This window comes from Phascolarctos cinereus, unplaced genomic scaffold, assembly GCF_003287225.1.
Source record: "Phascolarctos cinereus isolate Bilbo 61053 unplaced genomic scaffold, phaCin_HiC Scaffold_8;HRSCAF=390, whole genome shotgun sequence".
NCBI lineage: Eukaryota > Metazoa > Chordata > Mammalia > Diprotodontia > Phascolarctidae > Phascolarctos > Phascolarctos cinereus.
This window is the reverse complement of record NW_027556291.1, coordinates 37,360,973-37,381,078: the sequence shown is the minus strand read 5'-3', so window position 1 is coordinate 37,381,078 and position 20,106 is coordinate 37,360,973. Positions and strand designations below refer to the sequence as shown.

The 20,106-nt window shown below is 39.8% G+C and overlaps 1 pseudogene; it reads right to left on the bottom strand.

Moving 5' to 3' along the window:
* Window positions 1-18,435, bottom strand: part of LOC110197709 (lysosomal cholesterol signaling protein-like) — a 78,472-nt pseudogene extending 60,037 nt beyond the window's left edge.
* Between the last annotated feature and the right edge of the window lie 1,671 nt (window positions 18,436-20,106).

The following is a 20,106-nucleotide window of genomic DNA, read 5'->3' as shown; positions in this document are numbered from 1 at the left end:
TCTTGTGTAGAGAAGAGATAGTGTAGGGGCTATAAAGTTTTTATTGCAGAGTTAGGATTGACTGAATTACATTATTCACAAGTGGGAATCCTCTTTGGGGTGCCAGATTGATAGAAGGAGAGGTCATTCCTTCCCTAGACCTATTCAGAAATGAGCCTCCATTGAGCATCTCAACAAAGGCCAATTAGTATTGATTGTGCCTGCCTGTTTTGCTTGGGGTGGACACCTGCCCTGTGGCAATGGGCCCTAGACCACCAACTCATGCCACCTCTGCACTTATCCCATCCAGAAGTCATCTGAGTACAACAGCTGACTGGGAAGCAAACACTCTGCTCTAATCCTTGCTCCAGCACCTGCTATATTGAGGACAATTCCACTTCTACAAGGCACATTTTCTCCTCCCCTCAATCTTTATGAAATCTGAATCCATTGTTATTGTTAAGGGGAATTTTGTACAATAATCTATCTTGTCCTTTAAAAAGAAATCACATTGATTGACAATGCACTTTTTATTGTTGAATCATTTCAGTTACCTTTTGTTTGGGGATCCCTTTGGTGTGTTCTAGTTTAAATATTGCACCATTGACATCTCAGTGTATAAAATGTACTTAACTAATATGATTGGGGCTATTAATTGAATGAAAATAATTTCTTTCTTCTTAGGATCCCAGAGGATTTCACTGACATCATATTATTTGTTCCTTTCTGAAAATACTCTGCAGAGAGTGGGTGTTGTTCTCCCCATGTTTCTTTGAGGAGCTATAATGATTTAGCAATTATTTAATGAAAAAAACAAAGGTGGAGCCAGATGTTGAGAATGAAGTCCAAAGGGACAGGAAGTAGTCAGAGAGAAGAAGGCTCATAAACATTTGTCCTGCCGTCTGTGCGTACTTTTTTGCTTCTTTGGAGGAAAAGAGTTAATATTTAACCAAGAAGCTGATGCCTCAGTGCAGCTGGTAGTGATTCAGTGAGAATCCAGCACCCACATGTAGGCACACAATTTCCCCCCTCCTGAGCTTAACATCTGTTCTTTCTTTCTCCCATTTTGCATCTTGGTAAAGGTCCTGGGGGACCCCATCCATTACCAGGAACTGAAACCTTAAATCTGGAGATATTCTCTTTCTCTCTCCATTTTCATGAATAGTCAGAGTCCTAAATTGATATTTCAGTAATCAGATCCAATTCATAAATACTGAATTCTGAATGCCTGACTACATTTGATAATCATCTGAGTCATTTGACAGATGTTAAAAGTGTAATTTTATGTTGTGCCCAATCTGCATTGAATTACTTGAATAATAGCACATGCTGTATTTGTTTTCCTTTCCAAAACAGTAATCAAACACTAGGGAATAGACTTGAAAGAAGAATTGAAGGGGTTATTCATTTTCCTGATAATTGGAGGAGTGACAAATATAATTTATTTTATTTAGGTGCTTCTTCTGCAAATATTCCATGGGAAGCTCCCCACATCTTCCAGAATGCATCTGTGTGCCTGGCCTTTCTAGTATTAGGATTTGGAAATCATTTAATGAGCTCAAGAAACCAGTTTCCCTCCTGGGTCCATATTGCCCAATGGGGACCTGGTGTTTGCAAATAATAATTTGATTGACACATTAATGTGCTTGTCTTCCTTCAGAATATGTCCTTGTGCTACGAGGGTGGGAGGGAAAGGCAAATTGATAAGTTTCTGGTTTATGAGTTAAAGAGGCTCAGCCTCTGTTTAAATGAAATCCCCATGGAAACTTGTATTTCAAAGGTAAGGCTGGAGAAGAAAAGCTGCATGTCAACTTACAAAAGGGACAAGCCATGTACAGACAGACAGAGTGATGGCCTTTGCCGGAGAGAATACCACATAGAAAGTTAAGTGGGCAGGTGTTCCCTGGCAGCTTGAGAAGGGAGCATCTACAGTCAATTTTTTTTTGCCCAGGCTTTAGTGAAAATTAGTGAGGAAATGAGAGTGAATTGTTGGCTGGAAAATGAAGTCGTCCTTTCAGACCATAGACTAAAGAATTGAAAGATAATTGGGACAGTCCATCATGAAAGCCTAGTGCTCTTTTTTCCATTCACTTAAACCTTGGGGGATGAAGGGGAGGGTTGGGGCTCTGGGAAAGCAAGAAAGCATCTGATATCATACCCTGATTTGAGCATGTTCTATGGCTTCCATTTAGCAAGGCCCTTTGTATCTGAAAGTAATGCTTCTAGGGGGACTCACAAGCAGTATAGCTAAAGGATTGCACTGTCCTGGCTCCCTCTATTTGTCATCACTTCATGTATAGCCTGGTCTTTTACTGCATCTCGCCCCCTTTGCCTCTAGGGCACAGGCATGAATTCTGCCAATGCATCCTCTAAGGAGGGAGATCTTCTCAGATGTAGAACTGGTGGTTTTGTAACTTTGTGAGAGTGGGAGAGAATTTTGGGGATTTTTTTCCTTCTGTTAGAAAGCTCAGCCTTAGTGGACCATGGATTGGGAAGTGCTGGGCCTGGCTTTGAGTGCCTGTAGTATCTACTTTTGGAAAAGTTTTTGAACCTGGGCAAATCACTTCACCTTTCTGGGCCTCAGTTTCCTCATGTGTAAAGTGGAATGAGGTGAACTGGATGTCCTCTAAGGTCCCCTTCCAGCTCCAAATTCTGTAATTTTATTCTTTTTACCTCCTTTCCCACTATCCCCCTTTTTCTCACTGTTGGGTGACTATGCTGGAGATCTGACTGAGATCTGACTCCAGGAGAACAGGCCTCCAGACTACAAGAACAACTGGATGAATTGTGAAAACTTGAATTTCCTGGGTATTCCTATAATGGTAAACAATTATAGACCATTGTAGACTTAGAAGTGGAAGGGACATTAGAGGCCTTTTAGTTTAACCTTCTCATTTTTACATTTGAGGAAACTGAAACTCAGAGAGGAGCTATGACTTACCCAGGCTCACAGAGCTAGTGAGTGGTCAAGCAGGGATTTTGAATCCTGTCCTCTGACTCCAAACCCTGGAGTTCTGTCCACCCCTACTAAATTGCCTAAATCTAAGACCATAACTAGGAATGTTGGTACCTAGGGCAGCTAGGAAGAAATTCTCCTTTGGTTGAGGGAGGGAGGGGTGACAGGGTTGGATCAGAAACTGCCCTGTGTGAAGTGGGAATAAATAGAGACCATGAGGTTTTACTTCAAAGCCCCTTCTAGGGAAGTCTCAGAGTGGGAGAATATCTCCCCAGCAATAGCTTCCTATTTTAACTAATTATTCTTGCTAAGTTCTTTTGACCGTATACTGCTGAAGCACTGGAAGTGCTGTTGACCTCTAAAGTCAGCACCTTAGGGCATCATTCTGGTCACCTCAACCTGGTTATAGCTCCTACTGAATCTGCCAGTTTTGCTATAGTTGAGAGACAGACTAGTCTAAGTTACAGTTAAGTACACAGTCCATTTCCATAGACTAGATAATCTCTAGTAATGCCTTGTTTCTTTTGTTCTATCCTGTAGACAGTTAACAGAATCCGTTTATTAGTGATGAATACTGTACAGAAGTAGATTCAGCCATTCTGGATCCTCATCCTTATTACATATGGTACCTCTGATTTCTCCAGGATAATGGAGAAGAGAGGAATAGAGACAATAGACTGTAAGGTGTTGCTATCAAATAATGAGAATAAATCCAATGTGTGTTGTCCTTTGGAGTGGGCTTCTTAGTATCACTCTGGCTCCAGCAAGGCTGCCATGGTTCAGGCCATTTTGAGAATTGCCCTCAGAGCCAGCTTACAAATTCCATAAGAAAATTAGTGTCCTTATGTAGTCACACCTTGTTTTTGAACCAAGAAGAGATCCCCCAGCTAGATCATCCACTTTTTACATCAGACTTTTTTCCAACTTACTTTTGACTAGTTTTGAAATTCAATCATAGTAGTAACCAATTTTGATATAGAAGAGATAATGGAACTTTTTCTCCTCTCTATGGAAAGGTGGGGGTCTATGGGTATGGAATGGTGCATATGCTATCAGACATAGTTGCTATGTTAGTTTTACTTAACTTTTGTTTTGTTACAGAAGAGGGCTCAGTGGCTCCCTCAGGGGAGGTTGTTGGGGCATGTAATATCATTTCTAGTGATATAAAAAGAAAAAGCATCAAGACTTTAAATAATTACATGAAAGGGAGGAGAATAAACTTCAATCAATCAGAATGTAGAAGGGTAATTCTTACTATATGATCACTGAACTTAAGGACAGCATGGCTGCCTCCCCCCACATACCCCGAGTAACTCCAGCTGCCTCTTCCATAGCCATCTGCTCCTGTGTTGGTGGCCCAGTCCTAAGTCCACAAGGTTTCCTCACCAGTCTGGATGGTATAATTTTTCTAGTTGGTGTGGGTTATACTTTACTCTTCTTTGAAAGTGAAAAGAGAAACAGTCCTGTCTTGCTAGAATTGACCTGCATCTGTAATAATAAAAGACCATGATGGTAAAAAAGATCTCTGAGGTGCTATGGTCATTTCTATGTAACTTGCTCTATAACATACACTGTCATGCTTAGCATTTGTGCCAAAGCATATCAGCTCTAAATGTTATATAGAAGCATGGAATCTCAATTATAAGATACCTCACATGAAGTCCAACCTATATGTGAATATTCAGCATCCTGTATACGTGTTCACCTAGTCACCATAGGGGATCTCTAGTGATGAGGAATTCACTATCTTCTGAGGCAGTTTATTCTACTCTTGGAATTAAAGTTTCCTTATATCAGACCAAAATCTATTTCTTTGCAATTTCTACCTAATGTTCCTTTGGAGCCAAGCAAAAAAAAAAAAAAAAAAGCCTGTGCCTTCTTCCACATGTCAGTCTTTCAAATACTTGAAGACAGTGATCATGTCCTGTCCTAAGTCTTCTTTTCTCCAGACCAAGCACCTACAGTGCCTGTACAGTTTCCAGTCTTCTTCCCATCCTGGCTGCCCTTCTTGGGACATGCTCTTACTGTCAATGTTTTCCTAAAATGTGGTACTCAGAACTTCTTTAAGACTTAATGGAAGAAGGGGGCAGCTAGGTGGCGCAGTGGATAGAGCACCGGCCCTGAAGTCAGGAGGACCTGAGTTCAAGTCGGGCCTCAGACCAAACACTTGACACTTACTAGCTGTGTGACTCTGGGCAAGTCACTTAACCCTAATTGCCTATTAAAAAAAAAAAGACTTGGTAGAAGAGGCCAACCCCACTTCAAGTTGCTTCTTTAATCAAATGGTAAGGAAGACTCAAAGTCTGATGGAACTAGCCTGTTGAAGAGTCTCAAAGGGATACTTGCTCTTGAAGAGTGCCTAAGGGACACTAGCAAAGGCTGGAGCTCTCTCACCTCCCTCCTCACCTCTCACCCCTCTTACTTCTATACCTCCCCCTTCACACAGGGCTTGGCATTCATCTCTACCAATAAGGAAAGAGTCCTATACCAAAAGGCTTTGGGATAAGGGTTACATCAATATATTACCTATAGACTACCTTGAAAACCCTCGTGTGCCATTCATAAAGAACCACTGATTTCAAATCCCAGTCACTCCTTTGTGCCATCTTCATTTTATGTGGGGTGAGATAAATGTTGTTTTCTTCCAAATATACATTTGTAAGCTTGAGTGCTTACATGGGAGCTGGGGACTTCTGTTCCTCACATCTGTGGAAACCTTGGCACAAAGCTACCTGGAGATTTTCCAGAGTAAATTCTGGATGGAACATAAAAGGCAAAAGAGAATAGTGACCTTTTGGAACCTGTCTCAGAGACCAGACCTGAGGCATGTGAGCCAAGAGTTTGGGGGTACCTTGAGCCATGACTCCACTATCATCACCAACAAGTTAAATATATTGTGACTCTCTTTTAAAAATCCCCAGTCTGATGGTTACCATGGGTGAGAAATTCAAATTTTGTTAGTGTAAGTTAGGAGCAGGCTTGGGACATCTTGAAGAAGGGAAAGTTCCGAGACCTAGGTGACATTCACATCTAGATCCTGTGCCATTTTTATGTTAACAGCTATAGTGTACTTGGCATGAACAAAATCAGAACCATACAGTGCATTTTATTGAATATATATACACAGTCCAGAACAACCTGCTAGCATTCCTGAACAATAGCTAATAACTGCTCATAGGATCCCTCCAAGTCATATACAAGGAGGAGGCCTTATCACTTATCACTGTGTCTCTGAGTAGCCTAATTTAGAACATTCATAAGATGTCCTAAACATAGCTTCCTTCAACACCAGGCAAGGGGCCTTATTTCCCATTTCAAACATTTCTTCTATGGTACATATGCAAACAAAGGCTCCCTCTCTCCCTGGAAGAAAGTAACTTTAGCAAAAGGTTATATCTTGTTGCTATGACATGATGGAAGCAGCTGCCTAGCAAATATAATGGTACTAGTCACATATGAGCTGTCCAGCCCTAGAATCACCATGGCTACCTTGAGTGAAACCAGACTTTCCGATGAAGGGGGAGCTCATTGAAAGAGGTGCCAGCTGCATTTTCTTTTGGAGAGGTGGAACCTCTTCAGAGTGATGGCTATCAGGTGTTAGCTTTACAATTGGACAATCACTCGTCTCAAAACTCCTCAACTTGCTGAGAGGTATTAGTGACCTTCTCATGACCCTACACCTATTCTCCAAACCTTTGCCCCCAATGAATAAAATCAAGAGTGAGAGACACTTTGTAAATATCCATCTAGTACTAACCATATACAAGTCTATCCTCAGTGGGGATGCTAGTATATGAAGAGGAGCCTTTCTGTCTCTCAGAAGTAGAATTAGAATTAGCAAACTAAGTCTTTACCTACCTACCTAGTTCTCATCACATCATTAAAACCAGTTCCACCCCCTTCTGTGTGCCAAATTGGAAAAGAAAAACTAATATTTATATAGCTCTTTTCATAATTCTCTCATCTGCTCCCTACAACAGTCATATGAAATAACTATAACAGATATTTTCATGCCTTTTGTACAAATGAGGACACTGAGACTCAGAGAGGTTAAGTGACTTGCCTGGGGTCGCAAAGCTGGTAAGTATCTGAGACAGAATTCAAACCTAGGTCTTCATGACTCCAAAATCTATCATTTTATCAACTATACTATACTGCCTTTCTTTGCATCCAGGGCCTAACTAGCATCAATTGATTATATAATTGCTCATGAGTGAAGCCTACAGACCTACAATGTCTTGTTCCACATTATGGAACATTAGCTTCATGCCTAGGGTTAGGTATTAAGTACGTTGTGTCTACCATCTCTGCTAGAGACTGTTGAGGTCATTGGGGTAGAGCTAGTGGAGCCAAAGAGGGAACGCAGAAGACCAAATCCCTAGATAGCTTGGGGAGATAGACACCATCAAGTATTCCCCATATAGGATGAGTATAGGCAGATGCAATTCTTGCCAGACAGAGGAAACAAAAAACAACTTGGCATAAAGTACTTAGGGGCAAATCTACAAGTGAATCAAGTTTGGGAGAATTAACCAAAGTAAGAGTGATGATCATATGGAGAAGAAGCTTCTTGGGGTTGTAACTTCCAGACCACAAGATTTGACTCTTTCTGATTCTGTTATACAGTCTACATCTGTTTCTAATAGGAGTGTGACTAACATCCTGGAGACCTTGACCCCTGGCCTCTTCTTCTTCCCAGTAAGGCTTAACTGTGCTCAGAACTAGTTAGGAATCATCAACAAAATAGTATGGTTACTAAGATTTCTGAAATGCCATGGTGTTGAGTGCTGTTCCAACAATCGTTTGATTTATTTTTAACCCTCATTAGTGGTACACCAATGTGCAGTAAAATGTAAGTGATTTATAATTAAAGGGTGGGGAAAGAGGAGGAGGTCTTGCCCAAATGAATGAAAGATTCTAATTGTAGAATATTGTGAGTAAATAATCACAATGAAAATCATTTGGGGTAGGGAAGAAGAAGCAAGAAACAAGAGACTTTTGTTATGAGAATATATTGCATACTTCCCATACAAATGGAGACTATGGATGATGATTTTTCAACATACACAAAACAGAAAAAGAGACAAGCTATAGTGGTGGTTGGTAAACTCTGTATGTCTTATTTGAATCCTAAATTATTGAATTGTAAATTACCAGTGTTTAATTTATATATTTGTACAAGTGCTTTAAGGTTTGCAAAACACTTTATTTGACTCAGTTCTCACAACAGCCTTATAAGATAGGCACTATTAGGCATTATTATCTGCATTTTATAGATAAAGAAACTGTTAAATGATTTGCCCATGGTGACATAGGTAGTAAATGGGAAATCTGGGATATGGTCTGAGGGTCTGGTCTGGGGTTCTTAGAGGGTAACCAGGATAGTGAAGCGCCTTGAGTTTATGCCATATTTGAATCCTTTGAAACAACTTGGAATGGAAAAAAAAATTCACACCAAACTAAGTAATGATTGAAAACAGAAGAAAAACTCTTATCAGAAGCCAATAGGAAAGGGGGATACCAGCAAAGCCAGCACCAGCACAGGGAAACAAGCAAGTGTCTTTTCAACAGAACCAGAGAAGGGCCAGAGACACATGAAATCTATAACGTTCTGTGTCTGGAAGCTGCCAGGATGGAGGCACTTGAGAAACCACCAGAGTGATTAGAAGAACCTGGGAAGCCCCAAAATATAGGGGTGACCAGTGGGTCTTAGTTCAGCAGGAAAGAATAGGTAACCAGAGACTTCAAGGGACCTAGCATTGTATCCTGAGATACAATAGAAGACTCTGGAGAACCAGTCTTCTGAACAACAAAGGTACAGGGGGTCCTAACACCAGGAGATGCTTGAAGTCAGCATATGACCCCAGGTCACCCAGGTTGAGACCACCCAAAAGCATATTAAGGGGCACTGGTTGGCCATGGCACAGAGCCCCAATCCAGAAAATAAAGTAGGAGATATGAGTAAACTAAAGAAGGCAAGTAGTAAAAATAATTATTGTAGACCTAGAGATACTCCATTATTTAGTTTGGAAGGAGAAAACAACAACTGGCAACAGGGAACTTAAATTTTAAAAAATGCATATTAGACAAGTGCTATATGAATGCCTAGAAAAAATGAGGCAAGATTAAAAAAAAAAGATACAGAAGTTATTGATAAAAGAAAGGGAAGGAGGGACAGCTAGGTGGTGTAGTGAATAGAGTTCCAGCCTTGGAGTCAGGAGGATCTGAGTTCAAATTCGACCTCAGACATGTGATACTTACTAGCTGTGTGACCCTAGACAAGTCACCTATCCCCGATTGCCTTACTAAACAAAAAAAAAAACAGAAAAAAGAAATGGAAGGATAATAAATTACTTGGAAGAGAAAGTGGTGAGCCTTACCCATGTAATGGATTCCCTGAAAACTAGAATAGGCCAAACAGAAACCAGTGACTTTGTAAGACAATAGTATACATTAGAACAAGATCAAAAGATTGAAAAGGTAGAAGATGATGTAAGATATCTGATAGCAAAAACAACTGATTTGGAAAACAGGTCAGGGAGAGATTATTTAAGAATCGTTGAAGTCCCTGAAAAACATGATTTTTTTTTAAAAAAAAGCCTATGTACTATATTTCAAGAAATCATAAATAAGAACTTCCTAGATCTGTTAGAACCGAAGGACAAAGAAAAGATGGAAAGAATCCACTGGAGAGGAGGTACCAAGATAATGGAGTAGCAGAGAGAGGTACAATTCAGATCCATCCCATGACTCCTCTGAAAAGATCAAGCAATCAGGCTGAGTTCTGATTAGGAAATCCAAGAAAAAAATCATAGTGAGTCATTTTTCTAGCCCAGGTACACATAGGGAAACAGAGAGGTCTGCAGGCATTGGGAAAGGCTCTAGATGGAAGTAGCAATGCAGAACATTCTAGCACAGGGAAAGATAATGCACCAAGGCAAATCCAGCATAGAGGGGCCTGAACTTGTGCAAGGTGCAGGAATAGGTGCCAACTGGCATCTCTGTTGCTCACTCACCAGTTTCAAGTCACAAATCTAAGGGTGACTGAGGAGGGGACATATACCTAAGGGTGGTTTTCCAGGGTGAGGAGTAATCAAAGGCCCTAGGCTGGGTACTGAACAAGGAACAAGTTCAGAAGTAAGCAGCACGTATGTGGTTCTGACCCCAGAATCAGATTGTGACCTCAGTCCCAGGCTTCAGATAATTTAAAGCCAGTAGTTGAATAACCAGACCAGGAATTCTAGACCAAAACATTGCCTGCATTTCTGTCACTCTAAACCAGCATACTTTTCTGGCTGGCAAATAGTAGCTAGTTCCAGTAGCAGTCTACTGGAACTCCAATTGAGACAAGCCCTCAGACATTATTCAGACCCACCACCAGGTCAGGGACTTGCAGATTCCAGACCAGGATGGTAGAAATCAGACTTTGCTCTGGATCTTACCACTTTGCAAGCTCTGATATGTTGCAGCTACCTAGTATGAACTGTCCCTAAGATCCTGGCGCACCATAATACTCAGTAATACTCCAAGAAAACATCAGAAGGACCAACCTAGATATAGCCTCAAGAAGTACACAGAACCTAGCTCTAACCCAAAGTCTGAAGTCAGGAAGTAGACTGGAAGAATGAGTAAACAAATAAGCAAGCAAAGAATCCTACCATAAAGAACTATTATGATGACAGGAATGCTCAAGACATAAATCCAGAAGAAGATGATTCTAAAACATCTTTGAGGCAAGCCTCAAAATAAAACACAACTTGAACACACATTCAACTCTAATTCCTAGAAGAGATGAAGCAAGAGGTTTTTTTTTTAAAGGCTTAAGGTGTTTTTATGATTAAAGTGAGAACATTAGAGGAAAAAGTGGAAAAGAAATGAGAGCTTTGAAAGAAATAATTGGAAAGGGAATTAACAATGTGACATGAGAGATACATAACTTTACTTAAGCAACAAATTCTGTGAAAATTAGAATAGGTCAAATAGAAACCAATGACTCCATGAAACAACAAGAAATATTAAGATAAAGTAAAAAAAAAAAAGCTGAAAAATAGAAACACCAAAATTTGTGGGATACAGCCAGAGCAGTATTTAGGGGGAAATTCTCTAAGTGCTCTAAAAAGTCTCTAAACACTTACATCAGTAAAAGATAGAGAAGATCAATGAATTGTAACATTAGAAAAATCAACAAATTTAAAATCACCAATTAAATATAAAAATAGAAAATTTGAAAATCAAAGGAAAGATAAGCAAAATTGAAAGTTTAAAAAAAAACATTGGACTAATAAATATACCCAGGAGCTGATTTTTTTTTTGGGGGGGGGGGGAAACCAAGCCAATAAGATAGGCAAACCATTGGCTAATTTGGTTTCTTTAAAAAAGAAGAAAACCGGGGCAGGTAGGTGGTACAGGGGATAGAGCACCGGCCTTGAAGTCAGGAGGACCTGAGTTCAAATCTAGCCTCTTGATACTTACTAGCTGTGTGACCCTGGGTAAGTCACTTAACCCCCCCAAAAGAAGAATTCACAACCAGTAAAGATGAAACAAAAAGTCATCAGGTGTTTTGCCCTACTGAATGCCAATGAAACTGATAATCTAAATGAAATGGATTAATATTTACAAAAATATAAATTGCCCAGATTAATGGAAAAGGAAATAAAATAATTAAATAAGCTTATCTTAGAGAAAGTAATTGATCAAGCCAGAAATGAACTTCCTAATGAGAAAACCCCAGAACTAGATGGATTTACAAGTGAATTCTACCAAACATTAATTTCAATGCTACATAAATTATTTGAAAAAATAGATAAAGGAGTCCTACCAAATTCCTTCTATGACACAAATATGACATAGCCAATGTGGAAGTTTATTTTGTTTTTCTATGCATATTTCTTAGCTGAGTTTTTTATCATTTAATTAAGTGAAATAAATACTTATTAATTAGAAAAATAATAAAATTAATTTTTTGAAAAAGAAAAAAAAACTGAGAATGATTATCCTGTATGAGAAAGGGCAGGTTTAGATGACACATGGTAGTCATTTTCATTTGAAAGTTATCATGTGGAATGGGAATTTAGAGTTATTCTACTTAACTGGGAGTAGAGCTGTCAAAAAGTGGGCTACCTCAAGCAAGTTGCCTGTCTTTGGAGGTCTTCAAGTAGAAACCAAATAATCACTAATTTGGGATGTTGTAGAGAGAATGGATTCTTGTTCAGTTATGGTTTGGGCCAGATGACCTCTATAATAAACACCCACAGAGACTTGTGGTGTGAAAATCTCAGGAACTCTCTGGGAACAGGTATCCTAATTGGTACAAACCAGTCTAACAATGTAAAACATCAGCTAATTCTCTAAACTTTTGTCTGCCAGCTGCTATAGCCCTACAACTCAATGGTTTTAGGCTCCACTACCAACTTCAATGGGAACATAGCCCAGAGATTGGCACTTGACTACTGCAAAGCAAGTGAGGCATTCTCAACACAGACTCCCAGTCACTCCTGCTTGAAATCTACTGCATGATGGCTGAAGTCTTGGGTAACAGAGATGTGTTCACTTAAGAATAAGTGTTAGGTAGGGGTAAGGAAAAGGCCAAAGAAACCCAGGACCCTATGGAGTGCTGGGGAGCCAAAGCCTTTTCTGTGGTCACTGCCTTTGCACTAGCAAGGATGGAAATGCTTCCCAACCCATTCAGGCATTGATAGACTCCCAAGGAGATAGTGGCCTACTCCAGTAATCACTGTAGTACACTGGCTCCGATCACAGACTGGGCCCTGCCAACCTGCCCAGAGGGAACAATGGTTAACTTTGATGAGAAAGAAGCTAGAAGCAGAATGAAAGGCTAAGGACCTAAGAGAATACAGGTACCTGCTGTGATTCCCACAAAAGGGAGAGGAGGGGAAGAGACTTCTTAACCATCTGCAGGTTTTCTTCAGTCAAACAGCTTTGTAGCCTCTCACTACCCTCCCATCCCTGGCTAAATGTTGATAGATTCTTTTCTGGGTTAGCTCAGGCAGCACAAGCTGTGCTAAGCACTGGAGATACAAAATGAAAAGCCAGACAGTTTGTACACTCCAGGAGTTCACATTCTAATGGGGAAAGCAACAAATGGAGGAGGTTTCAGCTGTAAGTCCAATGATAGGTCCAGTGGTCCTTGGCAGGGGCAATATAGTGTTGGAAATGAGCAGTGAACTTGGAGTCAGGAAGACCTTGGTTCAAATCTCAGTTCTCACCCTTACAAGCTGTGTGAACATGATCAAGTCACTTCTCCCTGAGCCCCAATTTCCTCATCTGCAAATGGAGAATAACAATATTTATCCTACCTGCCTCAGAGAGTTGTTGCAGTGAAATTAGTTTGGAAACTTTGAAGAGCTAGGCAGACGTGAGTTCTTGTGATTATTAACACCTGTATGTGAGATTTTTCTAAGCTTAGAAACCAATAGTAAATTCAGTTCAATTCATCAAACATATATTAAGCACATGCTCTGTATAAAGCACTCTGATTGGAGCTGGGAATAAAAAAATATAAAATGGCATCACCCATACCCTCAAATGTCTTACATGCAGCTGGAGGATATAAATAACTGGCATTTATATAGAGTTATAGGGCACTAGATATGTCTATCCAGGTACTGTGCTAAGCACTTTACAAATTTTAACTCGTTTGATTCTTGCAGCAACCCTGGGAAGTAGGAGGGAGGCTATTACTATCCCAATTTTACAATTGAGGACACAAAGGTAAACAAACAGGTTAAGTGATTTGCCCAAGGTCACATAGCTAGTAAGTGTCTGAATCTAGATTTGAACTCACGTCTTCCTAACTACATCCCCAGCACTATTCACTATACTACCTAGCTGACTTTAACATATATACCTCTATACTTTGATATGTCTTTGCTCTTACCAGTGTGACTACTCCCTGTGGTGGTACAAATAACCATCCATCCATCCATCCATCCATCCATCCGTCCATCCATCCATCCATCCATGCATGCTTTCTCACCCTGTGCAGTTCTTGTCTATCCTTTCTCATAAATCCTCTGTAGAGAATCCAGCCAGTGTTGTAAAAGTAGTCTTTCTAAGTTCCCTGGATACCAGTGCAGCACTTGGGTTGTCCATATATTCTTCATCACTTTTGCTATATGACCAGCTCACTTCTTTTCCAATCATACATGTTTCTGATGATGTCTTTTCTGCTACTTATTGAATATGTCAAAATGCCATAGCCTGCTTACTCCCACCATCTATCTGTCTTTCTTGCCCTTTGAGTCACCTGTAATTTTGCTTCATCAGAGATTCTATAATTCACAGACAGGCAGCATCACCAGGAGACTATTGGTAATAAATGATGAGGTTTTACATCAAGGGCACCTTGGAATTGTTGAAAAACACTGTGCAATTTTCCAAATGGACTCCAGCTCAGTTCCCTTTTCTTTTTCACTTCCAGGCCCAATACATTGTTCATCTGTAGCATTTGTCCAAGAGTGCGTCATTAAAGGGCTTCCTCAGTAGGCTGCCCACCAAATGACAAGTTGTCATTTGGGCAATAAGTATTTTTTACCCAGTTTGCTTTTCCTGTGTGAGTTGCCGGGGAGCAGTAGTGTGGTATAATGGAAAAAGAAGTGGAATTGCAGTCAGGTGAGATCTGGGTTCAAATTCTACCTCCCATATTCATCAGTTGTATGACTAAGGATAAGTCATTTAAATTATTATTAGATTCACTTCCCTTATCTGTAAAATAGAGATGATAATAATACCTATTCACATCACAGAATGGTTGTGAGGATCATATAAGATTGTCTGTATAAAGTGCTTTTTGTAAACGTTAAAATGCCATATAAATAATATTCAATCATATAGTTTGAAGGGATCTTAAAGGCCAATGAGGGGGGCGGAGCCAAGATGGCAGAGTGAAAGCAGTGACTTGCTTAAGCTCTCCCCCAAACCCCTCCAAATACTCATAAAAATGGCTCTAAATAAATTCTGAAGCAGCAGAACCCACAAAAAGATAGACTGAAACAAATTTCCAGCCCAAGACACCCTGGATGATCGATCAGAAAGGTATATCATGCTGGGCTAGGAGCGCAGCACAGTGTGGTGTGGGAGCGCAGGCCGCAGCAAACCTGGAGCAGGCCTCCAAAGGAGTAAATCAGGGGCAGCTGTGAGGTTTCCAGACTCCTCAACCCACTAATGCCAAAGACAACTTAGAAGGTCAGTGGGAAAAGTCTGTTTCTGTTGGTGCTGAGAAAGGAAGGCGGGGTCTCAGCTTCATTCCCCAAGAGCGTGGTGGTGGGGGGGGGGGCCCAGCTGCTTCTCGAGCTTCTAGCCCACAGACTGAAGGGAATCCAGTGGCTGATCAGAGAGGGATTGCAGAGATCTCTTTGCCAGTGCTGAGGCAGGAATCTGTTTGGATCTGGGTCACAGTTCTGGGTGGCAGTGCTGGGGTGAGGAGGAATGCTGGCATGGAGGAGCTTGTAGTGACTGTGGACAGGAACCCCTCCTCACAGTTACAGGACAGAAAGGAATACTTGTGGTCACAGGCCAGGAAAGGAGTAAACACCTCGCCCCTTATCATATCACCTTGGAAGAACTGAAAATTTACAGGTCCCTACAAGTATCTCTGAAAACAGCTGTACAAACCCCTGAAGCTTGGGACAGTACATTCTCCACTTTGGAAGCAGACTGTTACCTTAACAAAGAGTTTAAAACTCAAGTAATTGGCCGGGATCATGAGCAAGCAGCGCAAAAAGAGTCAGACTATATTATCTTACTTTGGTGACAAAGCAGATCAAAATATACAACCAGAAGACAATAAAGTCAAAGCTCCTACATCCAAAGCCTCCAAGAAAAATATGAATCAGTCCCAGGCCTTGGAAGAGCTCAAAAGGGATTTTGAGAAGCAAGTAAGGGAATCAGAGGAAAAACTGGAAAGAGAAATGAGAGTGATGCAAGAAAATCATGAAAAACAAGTCAACAGCTTGCTAAAGGACACCCAAAAAAATACTGAAGAAATTAACACCTTAAAAAAATAGCCTAACCCAAATGGCAAAAGAGGTCCAAAAAACCAATGAGGAGAAAAATGTCCTAAAAAAAAAAAAGGCCATTGAGTACAACCCCTTCATTTTACAAATGAGGAAACTGAGTCTCTAAGAAATTAATTGATTTGCCAAGAGTCACGTAACTTATAAGTGTCCATGGAAGGATTCTAACTTAGATGGCATAGAACTCTGATGCTAAGCTGAATGTTCTATCTGCTACATTTCTTAGCTGCCTATAAAAATAGGAGTGTAGTTGGTAGAATGCAAATCCCAATGTATTTCTAGTCTATCACTTCAACCATTTAGCCAAAACTACAAGCTTGTTTTCTGCATTTATTAGATGTCAAGGAGAAAACACAGTCTTGCTCTGCCTTTTATGTTTCCTCTCACATAGATGTGTCATCAATTTGAGAATTCCCTCCAGTGGTCCAGATGGTGACCCATCCATGCCTGCCAATCCTGTTTAACTTTTGTCCATGTCCTCCTATAAGTTGCTGCAAGGGATCCACCCAGCATCTCAACATTCTGGAGACCTCATTCACTTTCTCCTGACATCACGAGGTTACCAGTGGAGTACTTGGGTTATCTTCCTGTTATAGCTTCCCCTTGCCATGTGAGCAGCCTTTCTTCTCTTTCTAGTGTTAAAATTCCTTAAGGTAATCATTTATTCCTGTTCATCTTCAAAGCTCCTCCTTAGTTATATATGGTGTCAGCTAATATCGTAAGCCAATCTCTTTTGAATTACCATGTATCTCATCAAGGAGACTATAACATTATGGGGGTTGATGGGGTCAATATACTATCACCCACAAACATGAAGAGCTTGAGAACTTCACAATTCATAGGGAAACTGTTTTCTATTTGAATTCTGTATAGGACATTAAGCAGCAAGTATAAGTCACTTAACCTCTTAGGCCTTGGTTTCCTCATGTAAAATGAAGTGGACTAGATAACTTCTGAGGTCCCTTCAGCTCTGGATCTATTATTCTGTGATCTTTATCCATGATAAGATAACCATTTTCCAAATGTCTACTAGGTTCTGGAGATAGAAATGCAAAAGTGAAACAGTCTTTTTCCTCAAGGACCTTACATTGGGAAACACCTTTGATGAATTCATGTCTCCTTGTTTCATGCTTCATTTGAAACACATCACTAAAGGGTTCTTCAAATGCAGTTTCATCTTTTATTGTGATATTGGGTGCTGTCCATATCCAGTGCCTATCAAGTCTTCTTGAAGAAAGTAGTTAAGCTATACCAGTGTGAGACTTATAGGTGATCTATGAGTTATTGATCTCTTTTGTTTTTTTATACCGAGCCATATATTTCACCATATCATTCACTGACATCTCTTATGTCTACTTTTGCACTGAATTCACCAAGTATATGTTGACTTAGGAATATCTTTTCCAGTTTTCTGTGGAATTTCTCTCATTCATCCTCTGCAATAGATTTTGGGGCATAAGGTACAAGTGTCTTCATGATTTCTTTACTTTGGGCATATAATGGGACCAACTCCTTGATTTGTTTCTTTTTTTCTTTTTTTTTTTTTTGTTTTAGGCAATGGAGTTAAGTGACTTGCCCAGGGTCACACAGCTAGTAAGTGTTATGTGTCTGAGGCCAGATTTGAACTCAGGTCCTCCTGAATCCAGGGCTGGTGCTCTATCCACTGCGCCACCTAGATTTGTTTCTTCAAGAAGAATGACATTATTTGAGACTTGGAAGAGACCCCAGTGGCCATCTAGTCCAACCTTGATACAAGAATCTCCACTCTAGTGTATCCAACAAGTGGTACTAGGTGATGCAGTGGATAGAACATGGAGCCTAGCTAGAGTCAGGAAGATCTGAATTCAAATGCAACCTTAGATTCTATTAGCTGTGGGACCCTAGGCAAGTCACTTCACTTCTGTTTGCCTCCATTTCCTTATCTGCAAAATGGGGATAGTACTACACCTACCTCTAGGGTTGTCATAAGGATCCAATGAGATAATATTGGTAAAGAATTTAGCACAGTGCCTAGCATATAGCTGGCACTAGATAAATTCTTATTCCCTGTCACTTCTTAGCCTCAGCTTGAAAAACTCTGTGGAAGGAGAAACCACCACATCCTGAGAGAGCCCATTCCACTTTTGGATGTCTTTAATTGTTGGGAAGACATCAAGCTTAAGATGATCTCTTTACAATTTCTATCCCTGTTGGTCCTGCTTCTTCTCTCCAGGATAAGAAAAAGCAAACTATTTATAGGACAGTTCTTCAAATATTTGAAGATCGATATCATGCATTTCTTAAGTCTTCTGTGGGCTAAACATCCCCAGTCCTTTCAACTTTTCCTTATCACTACCCTAGGCCTCTCTGATTAGAGGTTGGGGTCCTGAACTCTAAACCTGCATTTAAGGAAAGAGTTAAGCTCAACTATCTCCTCAATTCTCACCTGGCTGCACTACTTTGAGACTTCTCTGACTTCTCTACCATGATCTTGTGTTGAGTACCTTCTCCTCTCACCCCTCCACAATTTTTCAGCTGAGAGCAGGGACTGTCTTTCTTTTTCCGTAGTTGTATCCCCACCACTGAACACAATGCCTGGCTTAGGTGCTTAATAAATATTTATTAATTTGTTGATTGATGTGGAACTTTTGGGTTGCCTTCTTCTGGATATTGTCCAGCTTGTTAGCGTCATTCTTTCTAGGCATATTACAACACTTTTCATTAGATTTTATACCCTGGGAATTTTTTTTTTAAAGCTAACACTGAATTTTTGGTAATAAAAGGCATTGATTGCATATATCAAACTAAAGAAACCAAAACTTAACTAAATATAATTTTCAAAATGCATAGCTAAACTTTACTTAAAATCATGATATTTGCCTGTGTCAATTACAGTAACAGTGCTCTCTCTCTCCATGATTTTTCAAAGATCACTGAAAGTGCCAAAGTAATTCATTCTGTCAGTTCTTAGTACTGTCAGATGTAGTACATCCAGACCTGGTAATCTGAATACATCAGCTGTAGCTAGGTACCAGAGAGCAACTCTCTGGTAGCCATTTTTATAAAATATACTTGCCAGGTTATGCAAAGTTCATTCTTTTTACCAGAGAAAATAGAAGCAAAATAATGAGTAGTTCTGCCTTCTTTCTGTTATACATTATCATTATCTCAGACATCCTGAGCATCAGTTCCATCCCTTATTTGATCCTTCTCTTACCCCCAACATAAATTTTAAAACCCCCTTTGCTGTACTTAGCATTCACCATTAGCCTCAGCTTATTCTGAGGTTTAGTTTTCCAGATACAATTTTTACAGGGCTGTGTCAATCTTTTATGTTCATCTTCAGTTACCTATATTCCATATGCCTTTAAAAAAAATCTTAGCTGAAAAATGAATGCAACTACATCAGTTTCTTTTAAACTACTCTCCCTTACCCATCAATTAGGGAATGGCTATATGGTATATGAATGTGATGGAATGCTATTGTGCTATAAGAAATGACAAGCAGGATGATTTCAGAAAAACCTGAGAGACTTATATGAACTGATACAAAGTGAAGTGAGCAGAACCAGGAGAGCACTGTACACAGTAACAATATTATAAAATGATCAACTGTGAATGGCTTAGTTATTCTCAGCAATACAATGATCTAAGATAATTGCAAAAGACTTATGATAAAAAATACTGTTCACCTCCAGAGGAAGAACTAATGGAATCTGAATGCAGATTGAAACATACTTTTCAAAATTTCTTTATGTTTCTTTTGGGGGGGGATTTTTTGGTCTGCATTTTCTTTTGTAACATGGGTAATATAGAAATATGTTTTGCATGACTGCACATGTGTAATTTATAACAAATTGCTTGCCTTCCCAAGGAGAGAGGAGGGAGAGAATTTGGAACTCAGAATTTTTAAAAAAGAATGTTAAAAATTGTTTTTATGTGTAACTGACAAAAGAATAAATTTTAACCACTCTCCTTTGTACACAATGGTTATAATAATGCAAATGGAAGGAACAACAACCACAAATCAATCAAAATTATAAAATTATAAAAATTATAAAGAACTAGCTTGGTCCCAAAGAAAAGATGAGAAAATACCTATTCTTATTCCTTTGTAGACATCAGAGGTTCTAGGTATGGAACATTGCATATAACATC